Source organism: Schistocerca gregaria, chromosome 4 (assembly GCF_023897955.1).
Source record: "Schistocerca gregaria isolate iqSchGreg1 chromosome 4, iqSchGreg1.2, whole genome shotgun sequence".
Taxonomy (NCBI): Eukaryota; Metazoa; Arthropoda; class Insecta; order Orthoptera; family Acrididae; genus Schistocerca; species Schistocerca gregaria.
Genome location: NC_064923.1, coordinates 652,521,708 through 652,538,194, shown reverse-complemented (window position 1 = coordinate 652,538,194; position 16,487 = coordinate 652,521,708). Strand labels below are relative to the sequence as shown.

The following is a 16,487-nucleotide window of genomic DNA, read 5'->3' as shown; positions in this document are numbered from 1 at the left end:
CCAGTTATCTGAATAAACAAAAAGAGTGATCTATCTTTGTCCATTTTCCTCCATTATAATGGAACTGCTCATTGTGCCCTCAGGCATCGTATCTTCAATTATAAAATACTAATTTTTATCAGAATCGGATAAATACCTTTAGTGCAAAAGCAAACAGTTGTCAACGACATCTTACTGTTTACTAATTTTTATCAGAATCGGATAAATACCTATAGTGCAAATGCAAACAGTTGTCGACTACATCTTACTGATTACACTTGCAGGGCGTTGAATTATCTCTTAATTTACATCTCCTATTCTTTATGTGAACTCATTGTCTCTTGTGTAAACGCTAAGTGAACACAGTGTGCTTCTAATTAATTGTGTGTCATAGTTTTGCTTTTAACTCAACATCCATGCTTGCTGTGCACTATACTTAACTTTTCTGTTGGATTAACGCAGCAATCATGGGAACTGAAGATGGTAGCAGTTACATGCTGTACTATTAATGCTTAACAAAAGCCAGTGGGCAGGTAAACAGAAAAGTATGCGTAAGAATAAGTGTTTTATCACAAAACTGTAATTATAAATAGCAAACTAAGCTAAACATGATGCATGGAAACACTATACATGCCGGAACAAAATATATATCATCAAATAGTTTTCTCTTCTTTTTTATTGGCTGTTGATGGTGACTGATACGAGTAGCTTGGACATATTTGTGTAAAAAGAATAATTATGATTCAGTTGCAACAGAAGGATAGCTTTGTTTTCATCGGCTAGCCCGCCATCGCATTCCTTTGCGTTGTCGCGCTAGACGCCACTAGCTGAATCACTGCACTTGCTGAATGGGGCCAGTGTCTTCCTCAGTATACACAAAGGACAGAATGTGTACAAGACATGAACATTTACACATCAGCGAGAGGAACTGCTTGCGCTGACTCACCACGGGCGAAGTTTATTTTGTCGTAGATTCCTCCGCACTGCTGGCGTCCATTTAAAATATGTGCACATAACAGGACAGGGCGGCCGTGCGTGCCGTTCTTCACTTCACGGTACGTGTGTATTTGTCTTTGGTCGCGGCGCTCGTCTGGCTTCAGTTTCCGTCAACTGGAGATCAAGAACATGTGCCCGTTCTCTGAGCAGAATCCCTGTTGGGAGTGAAAAAGTAGCAACCGCAGCACTGCATAAAAAGACCTACTGCAGATCAATATTAGCCAGCGCACGACACAAATGCAGAGTTTCTAATTTTTTTTTTCAATTTTCACTACAGTACATTGCTTTCTAAGGCATCAGGTATCGTAAATGTTTCGTTGCGATTTATTATTAAAGATACTTATAGATGTTACGATGTTCATCTGCAAGCGAATGTACGAGGCCTGTTCAAAATTTCCGGAACATTCATAATATTGCACCAGTGGTGTATTGGAGCGAAATGGGGTTGGCATCGCTGCACACCCCTGTGTTATAATGTGTAACTGCCGGAAGTTTCATTGTTGTATGACTGTTAGTTATTGCTCAGTGCTGTATTGAGTAGAACGTTGTGTCTCATAGTTCCAGAATTTCGAGATGGCAGAGTAATAGGACTAACGCGTCTGCATTAAATTTTGTGTGAAACTCAAGAAAACCTTTACAGAGACACAGCAAATGACGCAGGAAACCTGCGGCGATGAGTACTTAAGCCCTACTCGGTGTTACGAATGGTTCACACCGTTTAAGAAGGGTCGGACGAAGTTAGAGATGACCGTCGTCCAGGACGACCTTCGACGTCTACCGACGGCACACATGTCAGGATCGTCAACGAAACTGTGCGTGCCAATCGAAGACTGACTGCCCGAGCGATTGCAGAAGAATTTACGAGGGCTACGCCGAAAGATTTCAGCAAAATGTATGAAAAAAATTTATTTGCAAAAAAACGTTTACAACTTTTCAAAATACTCTCCATTAGCATGTATACATTTTTCCATTCTCTGAAACCACTTAGAAAATATGTCAGTCCAAGCTTCTTTTGGGATGTCACTTAGTGCACTCTCGTACACTGCAATGGCCTTTTCATCTGATGAAAACCAGTGCCCTAGAATTTTTTCCTTGGTCTTAAGGAACAGAAAGAAGTCACAGGGGGCCAGGTCAGGTGAATAGGGGGATGGGGTAACACTCGCACTTTTTCCTTCTTCAGAAAATCCATCGTTCTGGCAGCCCTGTGCGTAGATGCATTGTCGTGACGCAGCAGAAGGTGCCCACTCTTGGGCTTTGGATGCTGTGACTTTCATGTGGCGACGACTTTTGGAAGACAACCGTTCACTTACCATTCAGCATTGACTGTACGACGTGTATCCAAGGTCACAGAGGTGAGATGCCCAATCTTTGTGAAAAAAGTTGCTACCATCTTTTTTCCAGAGCTCCGACTTCGTCGAACTTTTCTGGGTGGTTCCTCCCCTGGAAAGCACCACACAGAAGACTTGTCTCTTCGTTTCAGCGTTGTAATGGTAGATCCACGTTTCATCATCTGTGATGATATGGTAGGTGTCTTGGGACTTCCCTCCATTGAATTTTTCGAGCATGAAACGACACCAGTTCATTCTCGCCTCCTTTTGGCTTTCTGTCAGGGAATGTGGCACCCAACAGGCACATCTCTTAGTGAGGCCTAAGTGACTATGAACGATGGTCTGTGCTGCTGTTGATCCAATATTTAGGGTTCCTTCAAAGTCACAAAATGTAATATGTGGATCTTCTTTGATCATTTTCCTCACAGCATCAATGTTTTCAGAACTCACAGCTGTTGCTGGCCGATAGGGACGAGGTTCATCTTCAATTGACTGTTTACCCCTAGAAAACTCGCGAAACCAATTTCCAACTATGGTCCTAGAAGGGGAAGCTTCACCAAAACACGCAACAAAGAAGAATGGCTTTCTTTGGCACTTTTACCCTTTTTATAATCGTAAAAAATCGTGGCGCGACAGCTCCATCCTGCACCGTCTCTGACTCAGAACTGCCTGTGCTTTCTTACCGCGCTGTGTGGGGAGCACCGCTAGCCAGGGGATGCGCGCGCACGTCCCAAGGTCGAGAAACATCCCTCTTTCGAATGAAAACAACCCAATTGTCCTCCGCCTTACGGTTTATGGGCTGCTAAAGACTTTCGGCTTAGCCCTCGTAACATTTCAGTTGGATCATGTCATGAAATCTTGACAGCAGCTAGGAATGCATTGTGATGCTACCAAGTTCGTCCCACGGCTCACAAGTGAAGACCGGAGAGACCTTCACCTCGCGATCTGTGATGAGCTTTTGGGTCGCGCGAGTGAGAGCGAGATGTTCCTTAAGAGAATCGTAACTGATGATGAGACGATGGTCTGTGGGGTTATCATGTTGAGACCAAGGCTCAGTCTTCGGAAAAGCTTTTCCAAAACCGAAAAAAGCTCGTCAGGTGAGGTCAAATGTCAAAGCCATGCTGATAGTTTTCTTTGACTCTGAAGGATTTGTTCATCACGAATTTGTGCCACAGGGACAAACTTATTCGATGTTACTGTCGGGGCGTATTGCGACGACTGCGAGAAATTCTGAGAAGGAATTGGTCTGAAATGTGGGGAAGCAATTCATGGTTCTTGCATCACGCTAACGCACCCACAAAATCATTCCTGTTGGTGAATGATAATTGCACAAAAAACCAAATCACTGTGCTGCTTCATCCTCCATATACTTTTTTTCACTTCCACAGTTCAAAACCCCAGTGAAAGGATGAAGATTTGCAACGATAGACCGGATAAAACAAACATCTTCGAGCGATCCAGAAAGAGGCGTACCAAGACAGCTCCCGAAAATGGAAACTACTTTGGGAGCGATGTATCAATTGTGGAAGAGAATATTTTGAATGATGCCATGCACAGTAAGTAAAAGATAAGTGTAGAAGGTTTTTGTAGACAAAGGTTCCGGAATTTTCTGAACAGACCTCGTATTCCACGCTTTCCAGAAAGCGTTAGGATTTGGTTCCGGACTGTTACCTAATAAGCAATTTACGTGCGTATAGACTAGATGCGTGACTGAATTGAAGAGATCCTAATAAATAGAATAAAGTATGTCATTCTTACAGAGAGAAATTTTCAGATGGGAAAGAAATATCGGACGTACCGCAAGGAAGTATTATAGGACAATTACTGCTCGCAAATTATATAAAAACGTAGTGAATAATGTCGGAAGCTCCATGAGGCTATTAGCTGATGATAATTATGTATACAGAGACGTCGGAACGCTAGAAAAAGAATCACATCCATTAAATACCTGGGAGCATGAGTACGCATCCATTTAAAGTGAAACGACGACATCAAACTAATCATTGGAGATGCAGATGCCAGAATGAAAGCCATTGGAAGAGTTCTCAAGAAGAGAATTCGACGTACGAAGAAGGTAGCTTGCAAAATCCTTGTTCGACAAATAATGCTCCTCAGTCTTGACCAGGCAGGATTGACAGAGGAAGCTCGTTTCGTTCAAAAAATGGTTCAAATGGCTCTGAGCACTATGGGAGTTAACATCGATGGTCACCAGTCCCCTATAACTTAGAAGTACTTAAACCTAACTAACCTAAGGACATCACACAACACCCAGCCATCACGAGGCAGAGAAAATCCCTGACCCCGCCGGGAATCGAACCAGGGAGCTCGTTTCGTCACCGGTTCGTTTAATAAGTGGAGATGCTCATCCATCTGTACTGGCAGATGTTAGAAGAGAAGCCTTGTCTATCCCATTTTACTGTTAAAATTCTGAGAGCGTACTTTTCTAGAAGGGACAAAAAATATATTGCTTTCACCTATGCTCGAGCACAAATGCAGATATAGAAAATGGTTCAACGAGCTCTGAGCACTATGGGACTTAACTTCTGAGGTCATAAGTCCCCTAGAACTTAGAACTACTTAAACCTAACTAACCTAAGGACATCACACGCATCCACGCCCGAGGCAGGATTTGAACCTGCGACCGTAGCGGTCACGCGGTTCCAGACTGTAGCGCCTAAAACCGCTCTGCCACCCCGGCCGGCGCAGATATAGACGTCGATGCATTACATTAAGTAATTTTGGCAACGGACTAAATTGCGTGTGGCAAGACATATACTGAATTCGTGACGTTATCTTTCATTACTATGAAAATAACAAAACTGCAATTTTGTGTACAAAATTATTAGATATTCTAAATAGAAACCGTGTACTTATATAATTTCTGTGCTTCTGTCTGACTGTTCACAGTACGCATGTCTTTCCTACGATCAAGGTCTCAGGATTATCGTAATACTGTGCAACAGAAAAAAACTTTTTGTTAATACCTGCGATTTGTACTGCACAAGCAATGCTTTTACTGTTGAGTATATAAAACTGCAATTGTTACTGAAGTCTATGACGTGTGCTCATAGTAGTTCGTGATTCGTTTATCCCATGAAGAAACAGGGCTGTTTTTCTCCACGCGAATGAATAAACTTGCCACTAGTTACGGAACCCTACTTGGAAAAACTGATATTGCCAGTGGTAAAAACTGCATCTATGGTGCGCGGCTCCCGTAAATAAGAGCAGATGCTTGAACACGTGGACTCAACATGCATACAACCTGACGAAATCTGTGAAATAATATCGAAACAGAGGCACCAAGCTCAGACACAGTCGTGATATCATTCAATCAGAGGAACTGTAAACGCTAGAATGTCTCGCGATGATTAGGAACCATCTGAACGAGGAAGTTAGAAGCCAGGGAACGAAAGATCTTGGGTCCAGTAAGAGAGAATTTTGAGTTTAGAAGGCATAACAACAAATTGTAGTTACATGTGGAAATGGCGACTGGCATCGTCCGGGAACGGAGGGTTGTTTCATATGAGCGCATAACACGAATGATCAGAAAGGACAGACCAAGCAAATTTTAATTATTTCCTAAAAAAAGAAAAAAAGCACGAGAGCTCTTGTTCACTGAATTTGAGCAGTATCTTAAGAAAATGGGAATCAGAAATAAAGACATTCAGTATAAACTATCCTTCCAAGAAGACATACACCAGCGTATCCAAGAAAAAGCGAAGTTAAAAACTGACAATCCAAGCACCGAAGAAAAAAAAGGAGGTTCATACAAATTTAATGCAGTAATATTAGGAAAGTCTAGGTTGAAATATCATGGTCGCCAACTGTCCAGCAATTCTCGTGTCATTTACATAGTCATAATCCCAGTCAGTCTTAAGATATTTTTATGTCAGTTACCGCTTGTTTCATCGCTGGTGATGACTTTCTGAATTGAAAAACGACAAGTTGCGTCGTTGTTTGGAGTCCACGTTAAACTGCAGGTCCCCCTAAATCTGGTTTGGTAAGACAGTTCAGAGCTCGGAAAAAGACAAGTCTGTACCAAGAAGCAGGTATCTAGGAAAACATTGTGGTTTTCAAATCAACACTCGAGTTGGAGAGAGCTTTACTTTTACCAATTCTCTGATACGCAGCATCTTTAATAGTTGCGCATAAGAAATTGGATTTTCCCAAGTACGATCCAGTTGGCGGAACTTTTGGATAAATTGCGAACGTTATTGCTCGTCGGCTTGTTAACCTGTGTTGAACGTGAACAGGCTTTGAATTAGATAAGACTGTGGTAAATTATTTTGGGTGATGATGAGCGATAAAGGTGTGATTCAAGAAAATCACTACATCATTGTTTCAGTACATTGGAGAATGCACTGCAGTCAGTAGGAACACACATTAGCCCTTTAGTCACGCCAGTACTTGAAGCTGCAGAGGAGTAGCAGATTCTAGATTACATTTCAGAGTGGCATTAATATACTTCTCATACCACGTAATAATGAACTCGTCTCGAACTATATACGTCTCTTCTTCCTGATAACGGTTAATGTCCTTTAAGAGCAGGCGTAAACTTCCATCGTCTCCACAGGTGAGACATTCCGACTTAGTTTCAACGTAGACGACATTCGTGGGTCACTGTAGCATACGCTTCTCGTTGAATAATGGGTGATAAGTGCCGCCTGCTATCGACATACACTGGGGCTGTCATAGGTCACCTGAAACAGTTGTACTGAGAAAACAAACATCCCTTTACTGCAAGACGTCACGCAGTACATACCTACTAGCACACGTCCCTTGCAGCGGCCGTACCGATCATAGTAATGCAGAGGGCAGATGGCCGTCATGTTTGTCTTTCGGCGCTTACCACCTTTCTGGTGCTGGCATGGATGGTTCGTTGAACTGCATGAACGAATTTTCCGACAGTAATATGGCAACATGATAAGAACTTTTCCTTGTGCTCAAGTCTTTCTTTTCACCCATATACACTGCCACCTTCAAGCTTTTTTTTCTTTTCCATTCCATTTTTATCGTTGTTGAACTAAGCAGGCCATATTTTCTTTTATTGCTGATGACTGAAAGCTGTTACACTGAAAAATATTAATACGTGCAAGCGAAAACTGAAGTACCGATTTTTAAAATTAATTGTACAAGGAGGTTAGTGAAACTTACAAAATCCGAAAGGCACTTTGCCATAGATATGCACAAAGACAAAATTATATGTGTACGTAGCAGTTAATAGTGGTAAACGGAATTTAATGTTTCTGTATTCGTAACTTTGATGATACCCTCTCTATCACACATTAAAATCTCCAATACGTGAACATTGACAATTGAAGTGCTGCCAACTTCTGCCCTTCATATCAATGAATTTCTATGGTAGAAATGACACAGGTTAGTAACTACCCTTCGTGGAATCGCATTCTAGGGACGTTTATTTTTATTTAGTTCATTTACAGTAACATAACCATACCTGGCAGTTGCGCTGTGACAACTGACAACAGTGGAAGACGAAGTTTTGTAGAGGAGTCGTCAGAGGAAATAAACGTTGTTTGTTATCGTCGTTTTTCTCCTTTACTTTCATCCGAGAGTAGCTCTGGGTTCGGTTTCCGCCGCCGCCACAAAATCTGAAGTATTCCTAATTTTCAAATTCTTCATTTCGAGTAGCTACGGGCTACGGCTTTCCTCATTACGCGGAAACTACAACTGTTTTAGACTATGCCTCGAAGAAGAACACTAACGAGTCGGAATGAAAGACGGAGAAATAGAGAGACCCAATTAGTGCGTAGACAAAGTAATAAAAATAATATAAACATTGATAAGGATAATCCCATTGTTGTTTTTAAAGATACATTTAAATGTGCACTGAACGTAATTTCAAATGATTTTTAGAGTTATAATTGCGGTTTGATGAATTTACATTCCAGATTTAGTAATGCAAATCATTTAGAATCTGACGTTGCTTTACCTGATATAACGGCATTCACATTGCGTCGTCATTAGTTATTTTTCAACGCACTGCATCAAGGACTCACTTCAAATGGTCGAACAATTAAAGGGAAATAAAAGAATTATTTCAAGAAGACTCATAGCTACAATGCAGCATTTGCTACGGGGTATTTCTGATACTGAAATTTCAGAGTTTTCCGTGGAGTGTGTCATTTCAAGATAGGCGACATTTTTGATAACAGATCAGGTCCACTACTCAGTTGGTCGAATTTCGACATCAGGCGATACTCGTTGAAATAAAACCACATTATCAGTGCATGCACAATATAAGTTCAGTAAATAAGCCTCACTGCTTATTAAAATGTGCTTATAAACGTAGATCTCGGGAATATACCTTCTATTGATGACATTTGTAGCAACGGTTTTCTATATCGATACAATGTGTGGAAACCATAATCAATTGAACATATCATTAATGCGCTCAAAGGAGTGACCCGCGGTGTCCAAGCAAATAATTTAAAATTTTCGCTGCGGACAGGATTCGAACCTGTGCGGGTAGAACCCATTGGATTTCAAGTCCAACTCCTTAACCGCTCGGACACCGCAGCTGCGATGCGTGTCGGCGCCTTGTGAGCCATCACACGTGCCTAGTGCGCTAGTGTGTAAGAGAGACGGGCGGGAACGGTCGCGTGGCTTTCGGCAATATCGATCGCAATAAACGCGATACGTTAAGACATTTGTTGGTGTCAACGGTTTATTAATGCTTTTTTGACGTCACTGGAGGGATCTAAGGAGAAAATAGCGGCCAGAAAGAAAGGTGATAAATATTTCGATGTCCCCCCGCAACTTCTCTCTTTCCATTCAAACGACAGTTTTCACCTTTTCTTCGTATTGTTTCTTCTTCTGTCCCATCACTCCTTCATGCCTGCATAGATTATACAAGAAGGTCATAGCATCCATTTTTATCTACGTACTTCTCGCACGCAGATATGCTCACGTAGTCATACATTACATATATTTCACGCTTTTCATACTTTTACAGTACAGGTCTTTATCTGGTTATTTCGTTCCTGAAAGACCAAAACATTTAAGGAATTTCCTAGCTGATATATGATGCAGAATTGTGTTGCGTCACAGGAAGATCACTTCTTATTGAATCTGAAGCTGGTAGTGCACTAGTGTTGAAGTTCCATCACGTACACTAACACATTATTACGGTATTCTGTGTTAGAATTCACATTCTGTGCTATCAGGTGCAAACATTGTAATTTCGTTATGTTAGGGTTATGGGAAGATGTTTAACCTTTAGTAGTGCCACTTTTCATTTCGTTTCTAATGTTTTAGGGGTGCCTTCATTGTAATCGCGAAGAGTAATATTAGTTCGTACTATAGGACATAAAAGTCTCTTTTTTTTTTTAGAATACTCTTGTTAATGATGCCAGCCTTCATTTTAATTAGATTCTTTTTGTTTCAACCATCGTCAGTTATTTTACTGCATAAGCAACAAAATGAATCCGTAATGTATACGCGTGGTGTCTGTACATGTCCGACAGTGTAGGTACATCACATTTATCGGTAAGCTTGACTGCTATGATATCCTCAGCGCAGATGCACAATAAGCATTGAACCTCTTGCGGGAGTACAGGAAACACTGCAAGCAAGTGTACAGGAACGCTACTTATTAGTGTGCGATAAGTTGAGAATTTGGGTCGACGGAAAACGTGCTCGGATAGCCGAACGATCAAGGCAACCACTCGCGTAAAGCAGTAAACCCGTGTTGGAGAGCTGGTCCGGCATAAATTTTCGACTTCCGCTACTGAATTATTTCAATGCCGAATTGGAACTGACGTCGGCATCTCCCTCGAAAAATGCAACTGCTGCTTTTAGCGTGTAATTCCTGATATTACGGTACAACTTTCCTCGGTAGGTCGATAGGACAGATCCTCAGGGATGAATGACTACAAAGGACTGTATATTTCATAATGGAAAGAAGTGTGAAAATATGAAGCGTGCCCATGGGGGACATGGGAGGGAGAGTGATGGAGGGAAGGAACTGACGAGAGAGACAAAGGATTGATGTTCCCATGGACGTAGACTCGAGTCTTTGGTGGGGAGACCGGGACTATATAGTATAAACGGTTTCTGGTTCTTATGGGGGTGCTTCTCTGTTTACCCTTCAATAGTATTAATAGCCATGTCAATAGCGCTAGCGCTTTAGAAATACATACAATGATACGAAAATGTTGACTGATCTGTATCTTTGTCTTATTTTGTGAATCAGAGTCGAAGCGCTTTTAGGAGTGTCAATCTTTCAGTACTAATCAACAGCCTTTTACTTCCTCCAATGAACGTCTCGTGTAAAATGCATAAAATCGAGGTTATACAGATGTTATTCCACCTGCACACTGAACAACCAGTTAAAGGAACCAAGGAGACATTTGGAGAAAGTTCACGGAGAAGAAATTAAAACTGTGAGTTTAGTGAAAGAAAGAACTTGTAATTCTTTCAGCGACTGCGAAGGGCTTTGAATATCAGTTGAATAGACAGTGTACTGAAAAATCGTCAAACGATGAACATTAACAACCTAAAACAAGGATAATGGAAGGTAGTCGAATTAAATCACGTGATACTGTGGGAATTAGATAACGGAGTGCCAAATCAAGGTTGGCAACTCGCACCGAAACCACAGAAAACTATAGTCGCTACACGCCAAACCTGCGAATAAGAAACGCCAGTGTAGTATCACTTAATAACTCTCCCATTCCAACCGAGACGTGTTACATTGGTAATGGAATATTATCTGAGAATGAAGATTTGTAGACTCATACGTCGCTACCGTGATAACAGGATCGCAATTGCGTGAATATTGTCATGGGTGAGTCAACTTTATTCACAGCCTTCGGACTTCGTAGTGAAATGACAGCTGCAAGGTTTGCTACCGCAAGTAGCGATCTGCATGAGATGTAGAAAATGGTTGATGCAAACTATTATAAAATGTTCAAGTGTGTGTGAATTCCTAAGGGACCAAACTGCTGAGACTAGGCTTACACATTACTTAAACTAACTTATGCTACGAACAAGAAACACATCAGTGCCAGAGGGAGGACTCGAGCCTCCGGCGGGAGGGGCCGCGCAATCCGTGACATGGCGTCTCAAACCTCGCAGCCAGTTCGCGTCATCCTGTTTTACTGGAAAGCGTTAAAAGTACGTACACGTTAAAAGTACGTACAGAAACTGGAAGCTCCGATTTCTCAGCTGTGAAAATGATGATTATTGTTGTTGTTGTGGTCTTCAGTCCTGAGACTGGTTTGAGGCAGCTCTCCATGCTACTCTATCCTGTGCAAGCATCTTCATCTCCCAGTACGTACTGCAACCTACATCCTTCTGAATCTGCTTAGTGTATTCATCTCTTAGTCTCCCTATACGATTTTTACCCTCCACGCTGCCCTCCAGTACTAAATTGGTGATCCCTTCATGCCTCAGAACATGTCCTACCAGCCGATCCCTTCTTCTAGTCAAGTTGTGCCACAAACTCCTCTTCTCCCCAATTCTATTCAATACCTCCTCATTAGTTATGTGATCTACCTGTCTAATCTTCAGCATTCTTCTGTAGCACCACATTTCGAAAGCTTCTATTCTCTTTTTGTGTAAACTATTTATCGTCCACGTTTCACTTCCATACATGGCTACACTCCATACAAATACTTTAAGAAACGACTTCCTAACACTTAAATCTATACTCGATGTTAACAAATATCTCTTCTTGAGAAACGCTTTCCTTGCCGTTGCCAGTCTACATTTTATATCCTCTCTACTTCGACCATTATCAGTTATTTTGCTCCCCAAATAGCAAAACTCCTTTACTACTTTAAGCGTCTCATTTCCTAATGTAATTCCCTCAGCATCACTCGATTTATTTCGAATACATTCCATTATCTTCGTTTGGCTTTTGTTGATGTTCATCTTATATCCTCCTTTCAACACTACGGATCTTTCCTGGCCTATCTGCAAAAAATTAACTTACTGGACACATGGTACTGTCAGTGTGATGACGTAACTTATTACCTTATTCAACAGTATTTATAACCAGTGAATAGTCCGCGAACGGAATATAAATGTGTCGAATATCATTCTGGTACACAGTGTAGTGCCTTGATAAAATGTTCTTACTTAATCAGACGAGTGGTGGCGTCGTCTTGTCGCAACGTTTCATGAGTTTCGTACCAATCATCTTCACTTCGCCTGAAGATGAGTGGTACGAAGCTGACTGAGACGTTGTGACAAGACGATGCCACCACTCAGCTGATCATACGAGAGGATTTAAGCGCAGGAATACGCTCAGAAAGTCTGCAACCACATAAATGTCCTCCCTCCCCCACACATTCGGGTTACAAATGTTTATCTATGATCCCGTTGACATTCGCGTCATTCGGGACGGAATATCTCCACATCGGAACGAGCAGGACTGGAGAATTCAGTCGTTGAACGTCTACAGACACCCCAGTGTTTACACAGTAAATTATGACTCCGTTTTTCTCATAGTGTTTGCACAGGAAGAGGATGTGTTTTTTATGCTATCAAAAGTTACGTCATCACACTGGCCGTACGATGCGTCCAGTAAGTCAATTTTTTGCAGCTAGGCCAGGAAAGATCGGTAGTTGCGAATCGTTCTCACAATGAACCCTATTATTTTCCATGCCTTTAAGGATTTTGTAGTGATGGCTAAATTGGAGTATTAGTCTTATTACTCCTCGAAAAGTAGACTGGCAATGGCAAGGAAAACGTTTCTGAAGAAGAGAAATTTGTTAACATCGAGTATAGATTTAAGTGTCAGGAATTCCTTTCTGAAAGTATTTGTATGGAGTGTAGCCATGTATGGAAGTGAAACAAAGACGATAAATAGTTTGGACAAGAAGAGAGTAGAAGCTTTCGAAATGTGGTGCTACAGAAGAATGCTGAAGACAAGATGGGTAGATCACATAACTAATGCGGAGGTATTGAACAGAATTGGGGAGGAGTTTGCGGCGCTACTTGACAAGAAGAAGGGACCGGTTGAGGCATCAAGGGCTCACAAATCTAGCATTCGAGGGCAGCTTGGAGGGTAAAAATCGTAGAGGGAGACCAAGAGATGAATACACTACGCAGATTCAGAAGGATGTAGGTTGTAGTAATTGCCGACCGGAGTGGCCGTGCGGTTCTAGGCGCTATAGCGTGGAACCGCGAGACCGCTACGGTCGCAGGTTCGAATCCTGCCTCGGGCATGGTTGTGTGTGTTGTCCTTAGGTTAGTTAGGTTTAAGTAGTTTTAAGTTCTAGGGGACTGATGACCCCGGAAGTTGAGTCCCATAGTGCTCAGAGCCATTTGAACCATTTTTTTGCAGTAAGTACTGGGCGATGAAGAAGCTTGCACAGAATACAGTAGCACGGAGAGTTGCATCAAACCAGTCTCAGGAGTGAAGACCACAACAACAACAACTCCCAGAAAATGATTCCCAGCGTCGGGCTTCTACACTGGCCCCAGACTGTGAGCCCTGTGTGCTGTCGACGTGAGCAACCAAAACCGCGCGCCGGCAGACCGCAGCCGCGCTCCATCCCGCTGTTATTCCTGGCCGCGGCTGCAGCGCCGTGCGATTCTAGCGACGCCCATTCAATTACTGGCCGGCCGTGGCTATCTCTGGGCCCCAGACCGAGCTCGCGCATGCGCGCTCGTCCGCGTGCCGGATTGCGGAAGCGCGCGCCAGACACTTGCGGTCCGACTGTTGCGCAACTCGGCGGCATCACTCGCCTCGGGCGCCGTCCATTAGCGAAAGCTCTCGCCTGGCACACACACACACACACACACACACACTGCGACCGCAGCACACTTGCTCGCAGATGCGCAGTGCCGATCGCTCTGCTACGGTCACGCACGCAGTCCGCATACAGATGAGCAGAGCCAACACCTTCCGCGTTTGTTGTTTGTATGGGACGGCTGTTTTCGTACTGTAACGCCCTTGGCTGCGCTCCGCTCGTTTGGAGATTGAAATGTCTGACTGCACGAATAACACTTTGATTTCGAGGGTCGGAGAACCTATGAGTGCTTTAACACCGTCTGCACGCCACACGTGTTCCGCATACCAATTCCTCTCACGATTGACACGCAGCTATTCCGGAGACATTTATTCTAAAATTAGCTCCTGACTTGTCCTTAACAGGCGCACAAAAAAAAGATACGCAAATGATACAGCTTGGTCAAATTATAGAAATCGCGTGGTTGAAATCTCACAACATTATATACGATGAACCAGCGCATCAACTACCGCAACATGGAATTACACTACTGGCAATTAAAATTGCTACAATACGAAGATGACGTGCTACAGACGCGAAATTTAACCAACAGGAAGAAGATGCTGTGATATGCAAATGATTAGCTTTTCAGAACATTCACACAGGGTTGGCGCCGGTGGCGACACCTACAACGTGCTGACATGAGGAAAGTTTCCAACCCATTTCTCATACACAAACAGCAGTTGACCGACGTTACCTGGTGAACCGTTGTTCTGATGCCTCGTGTAAGGAGGAGAAATGCGTACCATCACGTTTCCGACTTTGATGAAGGTCGGATTGTAGCCTATAGCGATTGCGGTTTATCGTATCGCGACATTATTGCTAGCGTTTGTCGAGATCCAATGACTGCTAGAAGAATATGGAATCGGTGGGTTCAGGAGGGTAATACGGAACGCCGTGCTGGATCCCAACGGCCTCGTATCACTAGCAGTCGAGATGATAGGCATCTTATCCGCATGGGTGTAACGGATCGTGCAGCCACGTCTTGATCCCTGAGTCAACAGATGGGGACGTTTGCAAGACAACTACCATCTGTACGAACAGTTCGACGACGTTTGCAGAAGCATGGACTATCAGCTCGGAGATCATGGCTGCGCTTACCCTTGACTCTGCATCACACACAGGAGTGCGTGCGATGGTGTAGTCAACGACTGACCTGGGTGCACGAATGGAAAAAGTCATTTTTTCGGATGAATCCAGTCCTGTTTACAGCATCATTATGGTCACATCCGTGTTTGGAGACATCGCGGTGAACGCACATTTGAAGCGTGTATTCGTCATCGCCATACTGGTGTATCACCCGGCGTGATGGTATGGGGTGCCATTTGTTACACGTCTCGGTCACCTCTTGTTCGCACTGACGGCACTTTGAACTGTGGACGTTACATTTCAGATGTGTTACGACCCGTGGTTCTACCCTTCATTCGATCCCTGCGAAACCCTACATTTGAGCAGGATAATGCACGACCGCATGTTGCATGTCCTGTACGGGCCTTTCTGGATACAGAAAATGTTCGACTGCTGCCTTGGCCAGCACATTCTCGAGATCTCTCACCAAGTGAAAACGTCTGGTCAAAGGTGGCCGAGCAACTGGCTCGTCACAATACACCAGTCACTACTCTTGATGAACTGTGGTATCGTGTTGAAGCTTCATGGGCAGCTGTACGTGTACAGGCCATCCAAGCTCTGTTTGACTCAATGCCCAGGCGTATCAAGGCCGTTATTACCGCCAGAGGTGGTTGTTCTGGGTACTGATTTCTCAGGATCTATGCACCCAATTTGCGTGAAAATATAATCACATTTCATTTGTAGTATAATATATTTGTCCAATGAATACCCGTTTATCTTCTGCATTTCTTCTTGGTGTAGCAATTTTAATGGCCAGTAGTGTATTTAGTTGAATTTACAGCCCTCAGATTTGTGTGACTTACGGACGTAAAAATCCTATGATCACTCCCAAAAGTGTAATAACAAGAGATTCTCTCGCAGTAGGAAGAATAGCACTCCGTCTTCAGGTTACAAGTGGCCCATCGGGACCATCCGACCGCCGTGTCATCCTCAGCTGAGGAAGAGGATAGGAGGGGCGTGTGGTCAACACACCGCTCTTCCGGTCGTTCTGATGGTTTCCTGTGATCGGAACGGCTACTATTCGGTCGAGAAGGTCCTTAATTGGCATCACGAGGCTGAGTGCAACCCGAAAATGGCAACAACACATACAGGCCTGGATGGTCACCCATTCAAGTGCCGGCCACGCCAGACAGCGCTTAACTTCAGTGATCTGATGGGAACCGGTGTATCCACTGCGGTAAGGCCGTTGCTCGGTAGGTAGAATAACAAATAATTTTAAAAAAAGGCTGTACAAGCTGTACAAGTTTACAGCCGTCCAAACTAATTCAGCTGTTGTCTGCAAAAAGCCTTAAAATCA

At 43.2% G+C, this 16,487-nt stretch overlaps 1 protein-coding gene and 1 non-coding gene across 2 annotated transcripts in view; one reads left to right on the top strand and one right to left on the bottom strand.

The window, feature by feature from the left end:
- The window catches only part of LOC126267391 (papilin), a 1,111,154-nt gene that overhangs the window by 306,248 nt on the left and 788,419 nt on the right, over nt 1–16,487 (top strand). The gene's annotated exons all lie outside the window — the stretch shown is intronic.
- Trnas-uga (transfer RNA serine (anticodon UGA)) lies at nt 8,761–8,842 on the bottom strand. Its single transcript has one exon. It is a non-coding gene; the product is annotated as a tRNA-Ser (tRNA).